This window comes from Paroedura picta, chromosome 7, assembly GCF_049243985.1.
Source record: "Paroedura picta isolate Pp20150507F chromosome 7, Ppicta_v3.0, whole genome shotgun sequence".
NCBI classification, from domain to species: domain Eukaryota; kingdom Metazoa; phylum Chordata; class Lepidosauria; order Squamata; family Gekkonidae; genus Paroedura; species Paroedura picta.
The window spans coordinates 16,782,960-16,802,926 of NC_135375.1; the positions used below are offsets into that span (position 1 = coordinate 16,782,960).

Genomic DNA, 19,967 nt, shown 5'->3' on the forward strand with positions numbered 1-19,967 from the left:
CTTCTATATACATTTTATCCTCACATCAATTATGCAAGGGTAGAGGAGACAGAGAGAATATGTGAGTTGGAATCCAGTTGACACCTTTAAGACTCTGGGGATAACCTTTCCTGTGCAGGAGCACTTCTGCAGATACATTGAAACTGAGCTTTCAGGGAAAGGCAGCATATACATTTGAAAATAAATACATAAATATCTACACACAGAGTCTATATGTGCATCTTTATAGCCTCTACAATTTTGTATGTGAAGGAAGAGAAAGAAGTACTTTTCTCTCTTCCTCACATGAGTAGAGCTCAAGGGTATTCAATGAAATGAATGAGCAGTAGGTTTAGAACAGATGAATAGAAGAGTAATTCATGAAGAATTCCCTGTCGCTGGAAGAGGTGGCAGCTACAAACATAGATAGGATAAGAGGAAATTGGATAAGTATATGGAGCAGAGGTCCACAAGTGGCTATTAGCCACAAGGTATAGATGTCTGGGGCAGTGATGCTCTGTATTCTTGGTGCTTGGAGAGTTCTAAGAAGCTTGGCTTCTAGAGTTCTAATCCCACTGGTGGGCTTCCGGATGGCACCTGGGTTTTGGCTATTGTGTGCACAAAGTGTTGGACTAGATGGGCCATTGGCCTAATCCAACACCTTCTATTTTTTATACACATACAGAGAAACAGTCGGGCTTTCATATACAGTACACATATTAACATATCTTTAATATGTTAAAGTTCCATAAAGTTTTAGCCAACTTATGGGTACCTGTAGAGTTTTCAAGGCGAAAGACAAACAGGTGGTTTTCCATTGCCTGCTTCTGCATAACGTCCACGGGCCTCCTTGATGGCCTCCCCAACAAATAGTATCCAGGGCTGACTCTGCTTGTCTTCCGAGATCAGTAGGGTTTCCAGTTCCAGATTGGGAAATTCTGGGACATTTTGAGGGTGGAGAGGGGGAAGGGGAGGCCCTCAGTGGGGCACAATGTCATAGAATTGAATTTGAATGTATTTTTGAAGCCAAAGCCATAACAAACAAGCAAACAAACAAAGTGTTAATGTCATAGAGTCCACCTTCTAAAGCATCCAGTTAGGAAATACCTAGTGACTTTGGGGGTGGAGCTGGGAGTGGGCAGGATTTGGGATGGAAAGGACCTCAGTGGAGTATAATGCTATGGAGCCCAGCCTCCAGTGAAGCCATTTTCTCCAGGGGATCAGATCTCTTTTGTCTGGAGATGAGCTCTAATTCCAGGGCATCCCCAGGTCTCACCTGGGGCCTGACATCCCTATGGAGATTGGTTGAAGTCCTAGGAGATCTCCAGCCCCCAACTGGAGATTGGCAACCAACAAAATCCATTCAGGTCCATTCAGGTCAAGGTACACTGATGCACACCAACATAAACATACAGAATATAAGAAATATATAATACAAACACACACAACTTACACTAGATAAGAAATAATACAACATACACAGATTCAAGGGGGGTAGCCATGTTGGTCTGAAGTAGCACAACAAAAATAGAGTCCAGTAGCACCTTTAAGACCAACAAAGTTTGATTCAAGGCGTGAGCTTTCGAGTGCAGGCACTCTTCGTCAGACCTACACAGCATGTAATATAGAAGAAATATTTAATACAAACACACACAGCATACAATATATACGAGATAAATAATACAACATACACAGCACAGAATATGTAAGAAGCGTTGTTTAATACAAACATATTTAATACAAACCCACACAAGGTACTAGAATAAATAAATAATACAAACACGCCCATCAATATTCAATTAAATAATTAAATATCTAATAATAACAACAGAAAATACACACAGGCCTGTCATTCATAGGCGTCGCCCCGCCCCCCGCTGCGTCCTCCCCTAAACGCACTGCCGGGGGGGGGGTGGAAGCAGAGAACTCGCTCACGTGTCTGCGCGCCCCGCCCCCTCCCTCCTCGTCTCCATGGCCACGGAAGCTCTCCGGCTCCTTTCCTCCTTGCGTGGGCGGGGCGTGCCGCCGCGGCCGCCAAGCGCGGCGCCAGGCTTTTGCGACACTTGCGGCGGGCTGGCGGCGCCCGTCAGCTGATCCGCAGCGGCAGCGCCGAGGGGGAAGGAAGGCAGGAAGGAGGCAGGCAGGAGGGAGAGAGCCGCGGGTGGTCGCCCCCGCCGGACAGAGGTCGGCGCAGGCGCAGAGGCGGCCGGGAGCCAGGTAGGTGCCCCTCCAGGCGGCGGCAAGGTGAGCCTCGCTCTCTCTCCCCCCGCATCCTCTTTTGCAGGCGCCTCCTGCAAACTGCCCCCTCCCGCCTACGTCCCACCGGATGCTCCTGGGTGGGGGTGGGAGTGATGGCTGTGGTTTCACATTGCAAGCTGTTTGCACCCACCGGGGAAGGAGAGTATGTGTGTGTGTGGGGGGGGGGTGGGGGGTGGGGGGTGGGGGGTGGGGGGCAAAGGTATGAGTACTGGGGGTGCAAAGTGACATTTTGGTCTTCCAAAGGTACACTTGGGGGGGGGGGGGAGGAGGTGCTCTGTCAAGTCCCAGCCGATTTAGCAGGTTTCCAAGAAGGGTTCAGAAGGGACAGACCCACCAGCCAGAGACGATCCAGGCAAAGAAAGGGGCAAGCTGGTGGCAAATTCGTTTATTGGACCCAATACTAGGAGCCAGAACGACCCCCGGGAATCTAATGCTGGTTTTCAACCGAAGAGTCTTCCTCGGTGACTCTACAAATCAAAGGACATGCCATATTATGGCAGGAAAATAATAAGGTGTGAAAATATAAAGTCTACATAAAAGGCTTTTTTCCCCAATATCATCTCTGCCTATCTTAATAGATGTTTGAAAACGAGCATCGGATATTTGGGTCCTGTGAATGGATGCGCCATTGCAGCTTGTCTCTTTCTATTCAAGAAGGGTTGCCAGAGACTCTGGGGGTGGGTGAGATTTGGGGTGGGAATATAAGGCTATGGAATCCCCTATCCAAAGTAGCCATTTTCTTCAGGGGAAATGGCCTCCGTTGCCTGGAGATGAGCTGTAAAGCCGGGGGATCCCCGGGTATCACCTGGAAGGCATCCCTTACCTGCGTTTTGAAATACCTGTAGGCATTGGGGGTGGAGTTGGCCTTCCAAGATCTGATTAGACTGGGCTAGCCTTGCCCATCCCGGTCAGGAGGCTAGGCCAGTTCATAGGTAGGTTCACTGGTCCAACGTGAGATCCCGCAAGCCATGTCACTGCTTTCTTTAAGGACTCATATAGGGTTACCAACTGCAGGTAGTAAAATGTCAAGATTTGGGGGTGACTCCTGGAGAATGTGGGCCTTGGGGATGGTGGTGCCCTAAAGCAGGGGTAGTCAACCTGTGGTCCTCCAGATGCCCATGGACTACAATTCCCATGAGCCCCTGCCAGCATTTGCTGGCAGGGGCTCATGGGAATTGTAGTCCATGGACATCTGGAGGACCACAGGTTGACTACCCCTGCCCTAAAGGACTCTCTCCACTGCAGCTGTTTTCTCCAGGCGGACTGATTCCTGTAGTTGGAGATCAGTTGCAATTCCAAGAGATCTCCTGGTCCCACTTGGATGCTGGTAGGAGGAGAAGGACCAGTCAGTGGAGCATGCAGCCTAGAAGAGAAGAAGCTGACAGACAGGCTTGTTAGAGTGCAAATCTTGTATCTTTACTTCTTTACTTTACTTGTCAGTTCCTTCTCTTCTTTCCCACTTGGATGCTGGCAGCACTAAAGTAACCAAAGCAATCAGGAAGTCTTTCATTTTCTTCAGAAATTGTCCTCAGGCTTGATGAAGCGTTCTGGAAAGTGTGCTTGCTGTTGGGTTACTTTGAGTTGGTCCTGATCAGTGGTATCAATGTGGTCATCTTCTTTTCATGACACCTTTTGGTCATTTCCGTGCAGTTTTCTTGCCCTCCTTTGGTAAAGGGAGTCTTTTGTACCTTTATTTATTTATTACTTAATTTATATTCCACCTTTCCCGCCAATGGGAAATTCTCCTTTCCCAATTATTCTCCTTTCCCCATTTTATCCTCTCAACAACCCTTTGAGGTAGGTTAGGCTGAGAGTTTTGTGTCTGGTCCAAGGTCACCCAGTGAGTTTCCAGGGGAGATTGGGGATGCAGACCTGGATTTACCCAGATTCTAGTTTCATACTTTAACTACTATATCATGCTGACTCTTCTCTAAACCTCATGTGACAATTTCTCCCTTCTTCCGCATGGCTGGCAAGTGTAAAATTTTCACATCCCTCCCCATTTACAGAGTGACTTAAATCTGGAGAACCGGGTTTGATTCCCCATTCCTCATCCACATGCAGGCAGCTGGGTGGCCTTAGGCTAATCACAGTTCTTTTTAGAGCTTTTTTTACAGTTCTCTTCAAGCTGTCTCGGCCCCATTTACCTTACAGGGTGTCTGTTGTGGGGAGAGGAAGAACAAACTGTTTGTAAGCTGCTTTGGGACACTCCTTTTTGAAATACATGTTGGTTTTGTTTCCGTTATCTCTCTTCCCCACCCCCTTCCAAAAACTTTAGCCCACAGTCTTTTTTGGTGGTGCTGATCTTGGCAGGTCTGCTCTTGAATCATGAAATGCAAACTACTCACCTCCTTCCTCTGGCCTTCTTACATTATTATAAGGAGAACAAATGGGTTTGGGGTGTGCCCTACCCTCTTATCCACAGGTAAAAGCTAGACAAGAGGGCCTCATGATCTTTTGGGGGGCATCAATGTTGTGGTTTGTGGGACAGAAGCCAACCTGAAACAGTAGTTACGGTGAGGAGGTGAATCTGCAGAAGCTGAACAGAAAAGCTGTTGGGATCTGAACCTGAGTGTCTCTGAAACACTCCCCTGGATTCATTGCTTTACTGAGGATGATAGTGCTGGCATTGTGGCAGTTCTATAAAAACAGTCTTCGTCCCTGCCTGGGCTGAGGCTTAGTTGGCAAGGCTGACCTTTCCACTGAATTTGGGTTCGTAGAGAGCAGGTGCATTTTGCCATTGCCTCCTTGGACCTCTGATCTCTGAAAAATACTGACGAACTTTAGGCAGCTTGTATCCCTCCCAATATAATATAAAAATCCTTTAATAATTCAGGAATAGCAGGCTGGTTGCCATCGCTTTTTTTTCCAGAGTGTGATTCCTTCTTCCGTTCCGTGGGGACAAGCTGGGGCAGCTGAATCCCTTCTCCTTTCAAGCGATACTGGCTCTGTACACCTCCTGTGAACTTTTGGAGAAAAGCAGCCCTTTAATATGTTTTAGGCCATCTAGTGGCTAACATTCCCTTCTGAGTCTCTGTCCTGGAGCCTGTACTTTCTAGGGCACTGGGTCAGAGGGATAGAGTTGCAAATGTTCCTACTAGCCCTTGTCCCCCTCCCCCCTTTACTACCTTGACTTTTGAGTCTGTCAGGCTGTTTAGAAAATATATGCATTATCTGGTTGTTTGGGAGGTTGATCCTTTCTCGTGCCGCTCCACACTTATCTAGCATTCATTCCAGACGGCTGGAAAGACGTTCCCAGCTGCATTCGGATATTTATTTATACTCTGCTTTCTTCTCCAGCGGGGGCTGAAAGCGGCTTACAGCATCCTCCTCCCCTCGGTCAGTTTCTGTTCACGGCACGTTCTCGGTCTGGTGGAACTGCAGCTGCTTTTGCTGTCCTTTGTGGTGTCAGTTAGAATAGTGATCCTCAACCTGTGGGCAGCGGACCACATGTGGTCCTTCGACTAATTGGAGGTGGGCCCCGAAGGACGCCTTCTTCCCCCCCCCCCCGGCCCTTTACTTCATCCCCCCCCAGCCCTTTACAACACACTTCATTGTTGTGGTGTGTCTGTATCTTATTTTGAAGGGATGTTTAAACATTACCATAGCGATCAGAGAGCGTTAGGGCAGTGGTTGAGAGTAGAGGAGTAAACTACCCCCCCCCCACCGGGCCTCAGTAAAAGGCGTTGAGTGGTCCCCGGTGAGTGGTTCCTGGCGTTGAGTGGTCCCCGGTGATAAAAAGGTTGGGGACTACTGAGTTAGAACACTTGTTTATTTATAACCCGGTTTCTTTATGTATTAGTAGATTGTTCCATTATGAAATTGACACTTATTTTCAAAATGCGCTTGGCACAGGAGTGAAGTGTCAGTTTGTGCTGGTGAGCTGTCTCAGGTGGAAAGGGCCAGAAATCACATTCAACATAGTCGCCGGCCTCACCGCTAGGGGAGGAAGGAGAGAAGAGGTGGCCGATTTGCTCCTGCCAATCCTCTCCCATCTGGGGACTTAGCTGAGGGCAGGAATGGCAGAAAGAAATCTGAATGTTTTAAATGTTTTAACCTTGTATATGTTTTTAAAGTTGCGAGCACTGGAAGGGCAGGCTATAAATAAACATGTATTATTATTACTAAAAAATTGCGTGAATGTCAGCGTTGATTTATGGCTTGAGAGAGCACAGGCATTCTCTTTCGGGGAGAGGGTCCTGTAAACAGGGTCATGCTGTAGTAGAGATAAGAGAAGAGGGACAATTGATCAGGAAGTCGTAGTGGATGAGAGAAGGCTGGGAGGAGAAACACTCATCATGGCCTTGTAGATGTTTCAGAAAAGTCGTAAGATCATAAGGTGCTTTTCCAGCACAAAGGAGCAAGCAACTGTCTTCTCCGCCCAGAATTCAGTAGTTGATTATCTTCCCTCTGAACTAAGGACTGTCAGGATGTGCTGACTTAACCAGCATGTCTGTTGGAAGGACTTTCTATTCAGTGTCCTGGTTAATGTTCCCCCGAAAAGTCAGATTGAAAAAGGACAGCCAGAGTTACGACTTGGACTCATGAAGAGTTCAGTTGCGTCAGGTTGGACATAGAGAGCCAGGAGAAGAGAGACAGTAGAGCAGCCTTTCCCAGCTTTCTCAACAGTTCTCCACCCGAAGTCTGCAGCATGATCTTGGGCTGGTCGCAGTTCTCCCAGAATTCTCTCAGCCCCACCTGCTTCACAGGGTGTCTGTTGTGGGGTGAGGAAGGCAAGGCAGTTGTAAGCCGCTTTGACCGTTTATGCACTGGAGGTCTCATGCCGGGCTGCAGGCTGGAGTTCTACTGTGGAATGTTGACCCACCTCTTCCTGCACATGGGGGGGGGGCATTTGGCCTGGTGCCCCTCATCCACCCCCGATCTGTGCTCCTGCCGAGGAGCTGGGGCAGTAAAGTTCCCAGTGTATAAATGGTCTTCGAGACTCTTTAAGGTAAAGCGGGGTATAAAAACAAACCTCTTCCTTTTAAAAACCCAGCCACAGCATAATAAAAACAATATAAAACAACAGCTTAAAAGCAGGCTTACAGGACTGTGCAAAACAACTTATAAAGGCAAAGCCCTTAACTGAAAGCCTGAGTGAAAAAGAACCGGTACCCTAATAAAGTAGGGTGGATTCTGGGTATCTTTCCAAGAAATGCATGCCACAGGCATAGAGCTGTTGCATGTGGAATTAAGTTTGATGTGTGCTAGCATAGAATCATAGGCAGACACACACAATCCAATACTCTCTGCCCAGTGTGTTACGATAGATGCAAGAGATATGCCTCAAAACTTAACAATTCACTTTCACGAGCAGCACTCAGTACTTCAGTGACGGCCTACGTACAAAACAACTCACAGGAGGCAGGCGCTAGAGTGCAGTTTGGTTGCTGGACCCGGGATTTGACTGTGACTCAATTACAACAAGTTAGCCAACTCTCAGTGCAACCTATATCATAAAGAGGTAAAGAAGGCACTGAGATCTTTGGAGAAAGTGCTTTGGAGAAAGCCTTTCTCAGCTTGTTTACCTTTGAGAGACCCCTGAAACATTCTTCAGGCTTTGAGAAACCCCAGAAGTGGTGAAATCATGCAGCATATGGTTGGGAAGCAGAGCTGTGGACATGGCCACCACAACCCCCTCCCCTTCCCACCCCCTCCAGGCCCCTCATTGGCCATTTTGGGAGCGGGGAGGGGGATCAACATGACCATAGATGGTTGCATCACTCGAGAAATGTTTAACAAATTTAAAAATGAATTCCCACCCATTCAGGAAACTCTTCCAGGGCCTTTAAGAAAGAAACGTCAGGGTTTCATAACACCCTGGTTGAGAATTAATAAGCCCCCTATGAACTTAGCACCTTTGTTGTATGTAACCTGCTATGAACAAGTTGCTGCTGGTTCTACTATTAGCACAGAATAAGGCTACGTAGACTTCATGTGTAGAGTCCGTCCTGGAAACCTTGACGGCAGCTTTCCTGAGGGCAAATGTTAGATAAGACTACAGGGGACTTAAACTTTCTCAGCTGTTTTTGCCCAGTTCAGGGTCTGAGATGTCCCAGATTTGGAAATAGCAGCTCCGTGTGTGCATACGGAGGGCAAGAGGAAGAGCCAGGAATCACAGGGGGGAAAGTGTTAGATGGCAGAAAGGTTCCCCCTCCTCACCTGCTTCTGCTTATCCGTAGATCTCCCCTTCCTCTGAGGCAAGGAAGGTCATTCCAAATGGACAGCCGTGTTGGCTGGGTGGTGCAACATGAAGCACCATTTTAGAAACCAACTTTGTTCTAGCTTCAGGTAGAGATCTGTGTTGGCCTGTAGTAGTAGGACAAAGTTCGAGTCCAGTGCCACCTTTTCCCCTTTTGCGTACGTTACGGACACAAAAACAGAAGGCCTGTGTTGCCATTGTGGTGAGTTGTAAATTCACTTTGCTAAATCACTCAGTCATTTATTGTCTGTCTTGCTCCACTGCTCTGGGAGAAGGCAGCAGCTTTCGGGAGCTCCTGGTAAACAGAGCTTGCATGGTTTACAGAAGGTGCAGCATTTTGGAGAGGGAGGGCTGAACAGTCTCCTTAAGTGTGTTGGAGAATTGGTGTTGTGGCAACTTGAATGAGGTGGAATTTGTGTTGGAGCATGAAGCTATGGGGGGAGACTTTGCACTGCAGAGTAGCGGAGAGGAAAAGAAACCATAGCACACATTCTGGGTTTTTCTAATGCTTATAAAATAAATGCTAATGAACTTTAAAAAATTATTTCGAAAGCGATTGGTTTGGGGAAGGCATACATTGGGTCTTGTAGGCTAGTAATAAAGCTAGGGTTACCAGATGTCCTCTTAAGAGGTCATCTCTTCTTTTTTTGATGTCTGTCCTATTCTGTGCTCTTTCAAATAAATGGTGAAAATGCCATCTTTTGGAGTTGGAAGGTTAAGATTATTCCTAGCAATTATCACAGATAATTGGTTGATTCTGGGCATTTAGGCAGATTGTGAGTAGGTGGGCAGAAGGGTTGGTACTTGGCTCATGTGGTCCTTTCTTGCATTCCCGCAGAAATGCCAGTTGCCACTTTCTTCCAAGCCAGATTAATTGTGTTTGGGGGAGCATCAACTGGCATGGAATTTGGGTCACTGTGTGTTGGCAGGTAGTTATAAATTTCCTGCAGTCAGCAGGGGGTTGGACTAGATGACCCTGAAGGTCCCTTCCAAGTCTGTGATTAAAATAGTGGGAGTCTTTAAAATGAGATTTGTCATAGAGATCACTTGTTTGAAGTAATCAGTTAGGAAAGATGTCCTCTTTTTTTGCTTTTCAAACTGTGGCGACCCTAAATAATACTATATTAGTGCATTGCTCAAAACTGTGCAGGCTAAGGAAGTAAAAAGACAACAGTTTATGTCTCCAAAAGTCTGTAGATTTTTACAAAGATCTGAAGTATGTTTGTATAGAACTGGTTCCCATTGAGTTTAACTGGATTTAGTTCTAAATAAGGTAACAATTATATATTTAATGTTATATTACATGGCATTCAAATTTTTTACCATTGAGAAATCCCTGAAACATTCTTCAGGCTTCAAGAAACCATAGAAGTGTTGTGACTGAGCAGAATAGGGTTGGGAAGCACACCTGTAGACACACCCACCCAGGGCCCCTCCCCTTCCCACCCCCTCCAGGCCTACTCTTCACTATTGTTTAACTCTGTGCTGAGAGTGTATCTCATGTGCCTAAGAAAAAAGGCACATCAGATACACTCTCAGCACAGAATTAAACAATAGCAAAGAGTGGGGACCCTAAGTACATATCATAGGAGGTGGTCTCCAAAAAGGATAAATTTACATATATTGGTTGGAGCCATAATTTACAGATCCCATTTAACCACTCAGCTACCCTTCATAAAGAGTTTAATATGGGTATTTAATATAAGGGTGTATCATCACTGTTCGGACCACTTGTCAGGAAGACAGACTAGAAAACAACAACTTCTGTAATAAAGCGTTTATTTCTTAGCAGTTCTATCCAGGGCGATTCAAAGCCGAAACTGGCTTGCAGAGTCAAAACGCAGGTCTTATCCCCCCAACTTTCCCCCGCAAAGATGTTCGCACACACATCAGACAAAACAGGCTTTCAACTGCAGGTGCTGTCCTGGAAAGTGTCCAACAGTGATAACATACACAGGATTGACCTTGGAGTATCCAGTGTTACTACTTACTATGATAACTTTTGTTGTACCAGTGGTCCCCAACCTTTTTATCACCGGGGACCGGTTAACGCTTGACGATTTTACTGAGGCCTGGGGGGGTAGTCTTTTGCCGAGGGACGTCACCGCCGCCTGAGCCCCTGCTCCACTTGCTTTCCCACCGGCGCCCCTGACTTCCCGCCGCCCACTGGGGGGGCTGCCAGCAGCAGCTGCGCAGTGCCACAACAAGGGGGATCCCCAGCCATGGTGGCCGCTAGAGAACACCAAAGGTGAGCCGGCGGCAGAGTGGCAGGGCAGCCCCCGAGGCAGCAGCCGGGGAGGAGGATGTGGAGGAGCCACGGCCCGGTACCGACTGATCCATGGACCAGTACCCCTGTGTCTATATTTCTTCTGCAGTAAAAATATTTTTTAAAAAACACGTTTTCTCTCAGTGTGGTTAATTTGGATGGGGCAAAAGAACCCTTATTAAGCCATTTGGCTATCCATGTGACTTACTTCAGACTATGTCACTGTAATTTCCTAAAGCTTATGTGTGTTTCGTATCACTTAGTTGAGAATAGTTGGAAACCTTGTACCCTACGAATTCTTTCTTCTGTGTAGAAGTCGCTTATATTGGAGGAAGGCTTCAAACTTTGGCGAATGAAGTCGTAGGCTACAGGTAGGGAGGCGTTTTCAGCTCCTGTAAAAGTTTTGTAACTTGCCAGATTGTCACTACACATGGTTTGTTTGAAAGAAGCTTTGCAAAGGTAACTGTTGTGGTCTTTCATTGATGATACAGATTTGGAAGAGGTTCATTTTGTAATGATTCACAAGCCTATGATTCTTCGGGTTGTTGAGGATAGGTAAAGAAAACCAATAAGCACACAAGTGAGTGAGTTTCACGTTTGTGTTTACTGTTCTTGGCCATGATGAGAGTACCTTCCATGTTAAAGTATCACCCTGCACAATAGCGGCCTAGCTAATTTCCCAGGTCAGTTCGGTCCCTGGCCCGCATGCTAATAGTGAGAGCTTGGTTACAGATTGCTGCTGTAGATTCATCCCCATGGCAACCAGGCCTGAATCTGCCTACTTAATTTTCCCAAAGCCTTGCATTGGGCAAGCTGAAAATAACGATTTGCAGCATTTTACCCCCAACAATTTTCTCATCCATTACATTCAAGGCTGTCAGTAACTGCGGCTGGAGAAAAAAAACAACAACAAATCCACATTAATACTTTCACTTCTGCCCTTATTTTCTCTGTACTGTGCTGTGTACTCTGTACTTAGACTGTGCTGTCGAAGAATTTTTTTCTGTAAAGATACATTTTCCCTTCCCGAAATGATCAAAAGGGTCAACATTTTCCCCCTCCTCTGATTGCGTGTCATATAAAGGGCATGCATAAATAATGCTCCAAGATCCTTTGCGGTGATTTTAGTACTAGTTGGATGTTTCTGATACCAGTGGGGCCATCTGAATTGACCATAATCTCTACAAAGCCACTTAAATCTTTGGTCCCCAGTTTGTCACCCAGATGAATATTTTCAAAGTGCGACAAAATGTTGCTGGTTGAGCTTGAAACTTATTCATTGGGTGTTTGCATCAGCTTCTAAGTATACGCTTAACCTGCTCACTTTTTGAAGCTGTGGTTTTTCAAAGTGTGTGTCAGGGGGCCAGACTTGTGTTAAAACTACCATTTTAGAAAGTTCCCTGCAGCCTCAATTTGTCCCCTGCCTTTCTCAGTGGCTCTTCTATGGTCCCTCAACCTAGACTTTTCTATTGTACCATTCCATGACAACTAGCTCCACATGGATTGCTCTGTGTATGTTGACCCACATTATGAACCCAGATAGGCTTTCTCTTTAACCAGCTAGCTATCTGCAACCCCTTTGCAGCCTGTTTTGGATGGGTTTGCACCCTCTTAAATATAACATCTTCAAGGTATTTGTTCTGTTTTGTAGCTGGATACTTAGATGTCATATCTGGCTTTGTTAGCCAGCACCATAGGAGTTGTCTTAAGGTCTCAGACTACCCAAAAAAGCAAAAAAGAAAAGAAACGGTGTGTGTGACCTATAAGCCCCCTCCTTTCATACCCAGAGAAAAGATGTCAAATTTATTTATTTTTATTTATTTGGATTTCTATACCGCCCAATGGGTGGTTTACATTGAATATTATATATATATATGGCAAAGGGAATGGATCAGACTCAAAGGAAATAATTTCCAGAATTCACTAAAATGCAAAATGAGGTTCCCAAATACCCTTTTGCAAGAAAGGCCGTCCTGAAAGCAAAACATCATGACTTGCCAAGATCGTTTCAAGCTCCAGCCATAAGAGATGGTCAGTGCTTGTATCACTTTGATGCTCTCAAGCTGTGGTCCTTCGGTTCACGTCATAGGTCTCCAGGTTAAACTACTGTGTGTGTTTTGTATTGAGCTCTCTCTGAAGATGGCTCTGAAAATGAAATTGCTTCAAAATTATTTATCGTATGGCATGTGTAGTGCAGCCAGGTGATCCAAGGATGGTCTGGCGACCAGGCAAGGGATGTTCGGAGGTGGTTTGCCATTGGTTGTCTTCGCATCATGACCCCTCATGTTCCTTGGAGGAACTCCATCCAAATCCTTGCAGAGCACCCATACAAATACTAACCAAGGCCCTCCCTGTATTTCAATAGAAAGATCTCCCTGTAATTCAACAGAAATCCCATCTAAACATCCGGAAGAAGTTCCTGACAGTCAGAGTGGTTTCTCAGTGGAACAGGCTTCCTCGGGAGGTGGTGGGTTCCCCATCTTTGAAGATTTTTAAACAGAGACTGGATAGCCATCTGATGGAGAGTCTGATTCTGTGAAGGCTCAAGGGGGTGGCAGAAGAAGAAGAAGAAGAAGAAGAAGAAGAGTTGGTTCTTATATGCCGCTTTTCCCTACCCGAAGGAGGCTCAAAGCGGCTTACAGTCGTCTTCCCATTCCCCTCCCCACAACAGACACCCTGTGGGGTGGGTGAGGCTGAGAGAGCGCTGATATCACTGCCCGGTCAGAACAGTTTTATCAGTGCCGTGGCGAGCCCAAGGTCACCCAGCTGGTTGCATGTGGAGGAGCGCAGAATCGAACCTGGCATGCCAGATTAGAAGTCAGCACTCCTAACCACTACACCAAACTGGCAGCTTACAGTAGATGAGCGATAGGGTTGTGAGTGTCCTGCATAGTGCAGGGGGTTGGACTAGATGACCCAGGAGGTCCCTTCCAACTCTGTGATTCTATGATTCTGTGATTTTGTATGGTTTCCGAGATATGATGGGATCAGCTTCGCTGGGCTCTATGTAGCCGTAAGACTCTTTGCTGTTAAAGATTTATAGGGAATGTTGCTTGAAAGAACTGCACTGGCCTGCCACTGTTTTTCCATTCCATTCCTTCAGAGTTCTGATTCTTATCAGAGTGCACAGCCAGGCTTATTTACAACCAGGTGCTGTGATGACCAGTTCAGCAGCCTGTTTATTAACTTGGACCGTGAGATCAGCTAGGCCTGGTCTTATTCCTGCATAAAGGAGCGCTCTACTGTTCATTCTACAGAAGATTTTTGCAATTTTCTTCACTTGCATTTTCACCATTGTCCTGTTGTGTGCATACCATAATTTTAGATAAATTACAACGCTACTTCAATTAACCCCTTCCCATCTAGTCAAACGGAGCTGTTTTGGAAGGGTGGGCTAGAAAAATGAAGAAACGATAATTATTTATGATTATGGTTCTTTGACTTAGGCTAGTAATTGCTGTTGGATAGAGTGCCTAGAATTGGGTTGGTGCGGCTTAGGAAATGAATTTGACACAGAGCTTTTCTTCAACTTATTAGCTAACAAGGGTCCTTTGTTATTTCATTCAGGATAGGTGGGAGATAGTCCTAAACTAAGTAGCTAAGCTAGGATGAAGAGGGATACAGGTAAGATGGAGAAGGGAGAAAAAAGGACAAGAAGGCCTTGGCCTTCTCTTAGAGGGAAGATTCTCTGAGAACAGTAATCTACATATCAAAGGAAAACAATAAAATCAGAGTCCAGTAGCACCTCTGAGGAAGAGTGCTTGCACTCAGAAGCTCACACCTTGAATTAACCTTTGTTGGTCTTCAAGGTGCTACTGGACTCTGATTTTATTGTGCTACTTCAGACCAACCCGGCTACCCATTTGAATCTACATATCAAAGGGACAGCATCAGAGGAGTAAAAAAGGACCTATCTATTTCTGTGATTCCTTCACCCCCTTTCAAGCCTTAGTGTGGGTTGAGGCTAAGAGATATTTCACCATCCTCCACTACCAACAGTTAGCAGATAAATATGTGTCTGCGACTGTAGCTTTGTCATTGATGTAAAAATATTGATTCCCCCCCACCCCACACACAGTTATATTTAGCATTGTAAATCACAGGGAAGCTTAGTCTGTTGTAATCAGCCCATTATATCTGTAAAAATGAACTTCTGGCACTCCTTGAAAATGAAGATATTGGTAATAAAGGCATTCAAATCCTGTACTAAAAAACTGGAAAGAAGCAGGTAAAGAATATATATATCTGTATATTTCTCCTAGTGTTGTAATATTTTCTTTGTGACGGCTTAGGGACAGTAGTTCTTTATTGGATTCTTCATGGTGTGTAGCTACTCTATCCAGCGATGACAAGGTTTATATTATAATATGTGTAATTTCTGTATTTGAGCCATACTACTCTGAAAGTTTTAATGAAGGGTGTAATCTTGTCTGTAGTATACAACATTTTATCTTTAAACGAGTGTGGGAAGTGACGCAGAATTTTACACTGGATATACTGATATTTGACTGCAGTCATTCATGTAGAGGATATAAAGGTCTGTAATTTGGAAACAGGCAGAATAACCGGACAAGGCAGTTGTGCTGAGCAAATGTGTGTTAGAATTCATTCAGTGATGTGCTTCATCCATAGATTATTGCACAAGGACTGCAGAGTTATGATAGATCAGTGGTTCTCAACCTTCCTAATGCCACGGCCCTTTTATCCAGTTCCTCATGTTGTGGTGACCCCCAACCATAAAATTATGCAAGGGTTCTTTCACAGAAATTATACCGAAACTGATCACTTGCATGACAATCCATTGTTCATGATTGTATGTAAACTGTTTTTCCGGGGTTTCTCATTTCAGTTCTGCCTCTTGTCCCACCATGCCAATCTCTCTCTTTTCTGTTGCTCCAGACAGACAAACACTCTATCTCGATCTACCCTACAAGGCTGTTGTGTGGATTATGCCCCTCCCGGCCAAGTTGCTTGCCCTGGTGTGACCCCTGTGATACGGTTGTTCGACCCCCAAAGGGTCCCGACCCCCAGGTTGAGAACCACTGTGATAGATATAGCATATACCTGTAATATGTTCAAGTATATACAGAGCTGGGGCCTAAATCCTGCGATGTTCCCCTCCCCAATTTTTAAGACACTGGACTAGGAAGTTTGCAATATATTCCCAGCCTTGGTCAGTGCTTCTTATTGCAGTTGAACCTCAAAGTCCAACGCTGCTTAACAATAAGAACAAGTATATTTTAAGAACTAGCACAGATTTAATTAAACTACAAGTACAACGATATAGGCTAGATATCAGGAAAAAATTTTTCACAGTCAGAGTAGTTCAGCAGTGGAATAGGCTGCCTAAGGAGGTGGTGAGCTCCCCATCACTGGCAGTCTTCAAACAAAGGTTGGATACACACTTTTCTTGGATGCTTTAGGATGCTTAGGGCTGATCCTGCGTTGAGCAGGGGGTTGGACTAGATGGCCTGTATGGCCCCTTCCAACTCTATGATTCTATGATTCTAATTATCCTAGTCCTTTTTTGGGATTTGAACATTAAAGGATGACAGCATTCAGTGTTGTCTCTTGGCTTTTGTATTTAACTGAAGGCCGCTGATCTTCTAGAAGCCATACACAGTATTCTTTTTAGATCAAGATCAAGATGGGCCACCGTGTTAGTCTGTCTGTAGCCGTCGAAAAAAATCCAGAACCCAGCAGCACATTCAAGACTAACAAAATTTGTGGAAGGAGACGAGCTGTCGTGAGTCATGGCTTGCTTTTTCAGAAGCTGAAGAAATGAGCAGCAATTTACCTAAAGAACTGAGATGTGATCCCATGCCACAGATTTTATTTGTCTTTCAGGTATTCTTGTATGAGTCTGTTAGGACACATATACTGGTAATTTCATGATACCGGAGCCAGCATTGTAGAGTGAGTGAGCCTTTAGCCCAGGGGTAGTCAAACTGCGGCCCTCCAGGTGTCCATGGATTACAATTCACATGAACGCTGACAGGGCTCATGGGAATTGTAGTCCATGGACATCTGGAGGGCTGCAGTTTGACTACCCCTGCTTTAGCCCAATTAATCTCCAGACTAATTTGTCAGTCCCTTTACTAACCGTCTGAGCGTATAGTGAGGTAAATGGAATATCATAACATACTTATGGTTGTGTTTTTATCGATAGATGTTTTATTTATATTGTGGATAGCCGCGAGCCTGCTGGTTTTGGAGCAGCGGTATACAAATTTAATTATAAATAAACAAACAAACAGAAGAAGAAAGGAATATGGCTCAGATAGTATTTCCAAGTAACCTTTTTAAATCGGATATACAGTTTTATACACCACCGTGAGTCCTTGAGAGCGGCGGTATGTAAATCAAACGATAAATAAAAATAAATACAAAAAATATTTTAGAACATTGCAGAACTCAGTTAGCATTCTTGTTTCCAGAAATCTGACATTTCTGTGGTCCTCAATTCATTGTTGGAATGATGGTCGATCGATATCCTGATGTGGCAGGATATGATATGTCCATGGCAAACCTTACACAAAGACAAGAATACTCATATGCATCAGTCTGCCTCTTCGATTAAATCACGTTTTCAGTTATTGTTGGCAGGATAGCCCTCAGGAGCGCAGGTGGCTCCTGAAAATGCTTGCAGGTATCCTTTTTATAATGAGGTGTACATGCAGAACTGAGACTGTTTATGCACTGGGAACTTCACTGCTCCAGCTTCTGTGCAGGAGCACAAATTTGGGGCGGATGAGGCACACCGGGCCAAATGCTCCTCCATGTGGGTGCAGGAAGAGGTGGGGCAACCTGCCACGACTAAAACTCCACCCTGCAACCTGGCATGAAACCTCTAGTGCAGTGGTCCCCAACCTTTTTTTGGCTGGGGACCAGCAGGGCAACTGCCCCGCCCGCGCAGCGCGCATGTGCGGCCGTGCCCACGCAACGTGCAGGTGTGGCCGTGCCCGCGCAGCGCGCAGGCGCGACCATGCCTGCGCCGCGCTCATGTGCGCAGCGCGGCAGAAATCGCGCATGCACAGCACTTTTGAGCATGCGCGCATGCGCGAAACGGTCGCGCATGTGCGATTTTGGCCGCTCAGTGCACATGTGCGCATGCGGCAGCCGGGCCGCGCATGCGCGATGTGCAGCGCAGCCCTGATTCCCTCTCCCCCCCTCCCACAGCAAGAAGCTTCCCGGGCCGCAAGCTTCCGGCCTGGGAAGTTTTTTACTGCGGGGGGGGGGCGGGGAGAGGGAACCGCATCCTGGCGCCCTGGACTTCGCGGCCCGCAGGTTGGGGACCACTGCTCTAGTGCATAAATGGTCTGAGTGGTACATAGCAAGAGGACTTAAAAAAAAAACCCTGTAGCATGTCCTGTAATTGATTCTGCTGTTAAAATATTGTTGCTTTTGTGTTTAATTCTGTGCAAGTACTCCCAGTAAGGCACTGCTAACACGAACTCATTTTTCACCTAAATATCAAAGTGTAGCCTTGTTTTGTGTATTTTGCTTTGTTTGTGATTGGTTGAAACACCTTCCCAGCCAAAGGGGAGATGTGTAGTCCAGATAGCTGAAGGTTGATGTAAACAGAAGAGAAGTGGAATAAATTGACAAACTTTGAATAAACTATACTCGATGACAGGTTTATTGACTCTAAACCGTATCAGAGCATCCACAATACTACCTACAAGACAGTAAAACTTTTAAAAAATTATTTATAGGAGACAAAAAACTCAGTAATTTTAAGCTATAAAATATTTATGGCAGATTGTTTAGTCCAGATCTTAAAGACAAAATACCTTTCTCCCCCCACCTTTGGCTTTTGCAGTTTCACGTTCTTTTTTCAGCCCAAAATTTGCAAGGGTGATCTCAGTTACTTTACGGAACAATTAAGATGTTGCAGAATGTTTAACTTCAGCCCTTGTTGCCCTTGTAAAGGTCAGTGTTAGTACTGTTATGTACTAACTAGTACTGTTGGTACTACTATGGACGGAATCGTAATGAATAATTTAGGTGAACCTAGGCAGAATAACAGAGCCTCTTGCGGAGCAGAGTGGTAAGCGGCAGAAATGCTGTCTGAAGCTATCTGTCCATGAGGTTGGGAGTTTGATCCCAGCAGCCGGCTCAAGGTTGACTCAGCCTTCCATCCTTCCGAGGTCGGTAAAATGAGTACCCAGCTTGCTGCTGGGGGGTGAACGGTAATGACTGGGGAAGGGGATGGCAAACCACCTCGTATTGAGTCTGCCATGAAAACGCTGGAGGGCGTCACCCCAAGGGTCAGAAATGACCCCCTGCTTGCACAGGGGATACCTTTACCTTTACCTTAGGCAGAATACAACCAATGGTGATAGAAGGGATTTCAGAGTCTGAGTTTGTAATCCAGCAGGAGAAATGGGCAGTGGGACTTTCAGAGGGCCAATCAGAAATATGTCTCTCCATATTCAGTCTTAACAATAGCCTCTTGTCAAAAAAGCCAGATGTTGTGACACACCCATTTAAAACCACCACCACCAACCAAGCTTTTCGTGATCTGCACAGTCAAAAGTTTTGCTGTGGTCTGTGAAACACAAGCTGATTTTCTTCTGAAATTCTCCCATATGCTTCAGTAACCGATGTAAAATTATCACCGGAGAGCAGCAGAGAAATTAATCAATAAATAATAAGAATGACAGATTCTTCTGACTCAATTAAAGGGCTGTTTGGTTTGTTTGGGGCACCGTGTATCTTCCTGTGATACAAGCAGTATTATAATTTTAAAGTCTCATCCATCAACCCAAGGAAACGCTTTGTGCAAGCCGATTGATACATGTTTTGTACTAAATTTTTTATTGAATTTACTTTGTCATTTTGTAACTATTTTTATTTCTGTATTTTATTGCATTTTATTGTTATAGTTTGTCTATTGTATGCTGTTAGGGCCTGTAGCTATAACACTACTAAATTACTATTACTGTTTTAAGGTGCAGCATGGTGCTAGAACTACTCAATCTAAATATTTAAATTTGAAATATGTCAGTGCTGATTTTAATAGTACAGTTGGAGATGAAACGCTGCTTCATTTTCCCCTTGAAAAGGTCATGTTACTATATAATCTCTTATGGCAGCACAAATACAGATTTTTTAAAAGACTCCGATAGCGTGCCAAATTAGCTGTTTACCACTGAAGTGATGATGCATTGAGGGATGAAATAATTGCCAGCTGTTGTCCCTTTCCATCAGACAGGGGCTTTGGGCACTGCTGATATTCAGACAAAAAACCGTAGAAAG

The 19,967-nt window shown here is 45.2% G+C and overlaps 1 protein-coding gene across 2 annotated transcripts in view; it reads left to right on the top strand.

Moving 5' to 3' along the window:
* Positions 1-1,987: 1,987 nt before the first annotated feature.
* WDR7 (WD repeat domain 7) overlaps positions 1,988-19,967 on the top strand; it is a 250,905-nt gene continuing 232,925 nt past the window's right edge. The window contains exon 1 of one of the 2 annotated variants that reach the window (XM_077346857.1): positions 1,988-2,223. The gene's annotated coding sequence lies outside the window, so the exon portion shown is untranslated. The remainder of the gene's footprint in view (positions 2,224-19,967) is intronic. The other variant, XM_077346856.1, reaches the window with a different exon arrangement.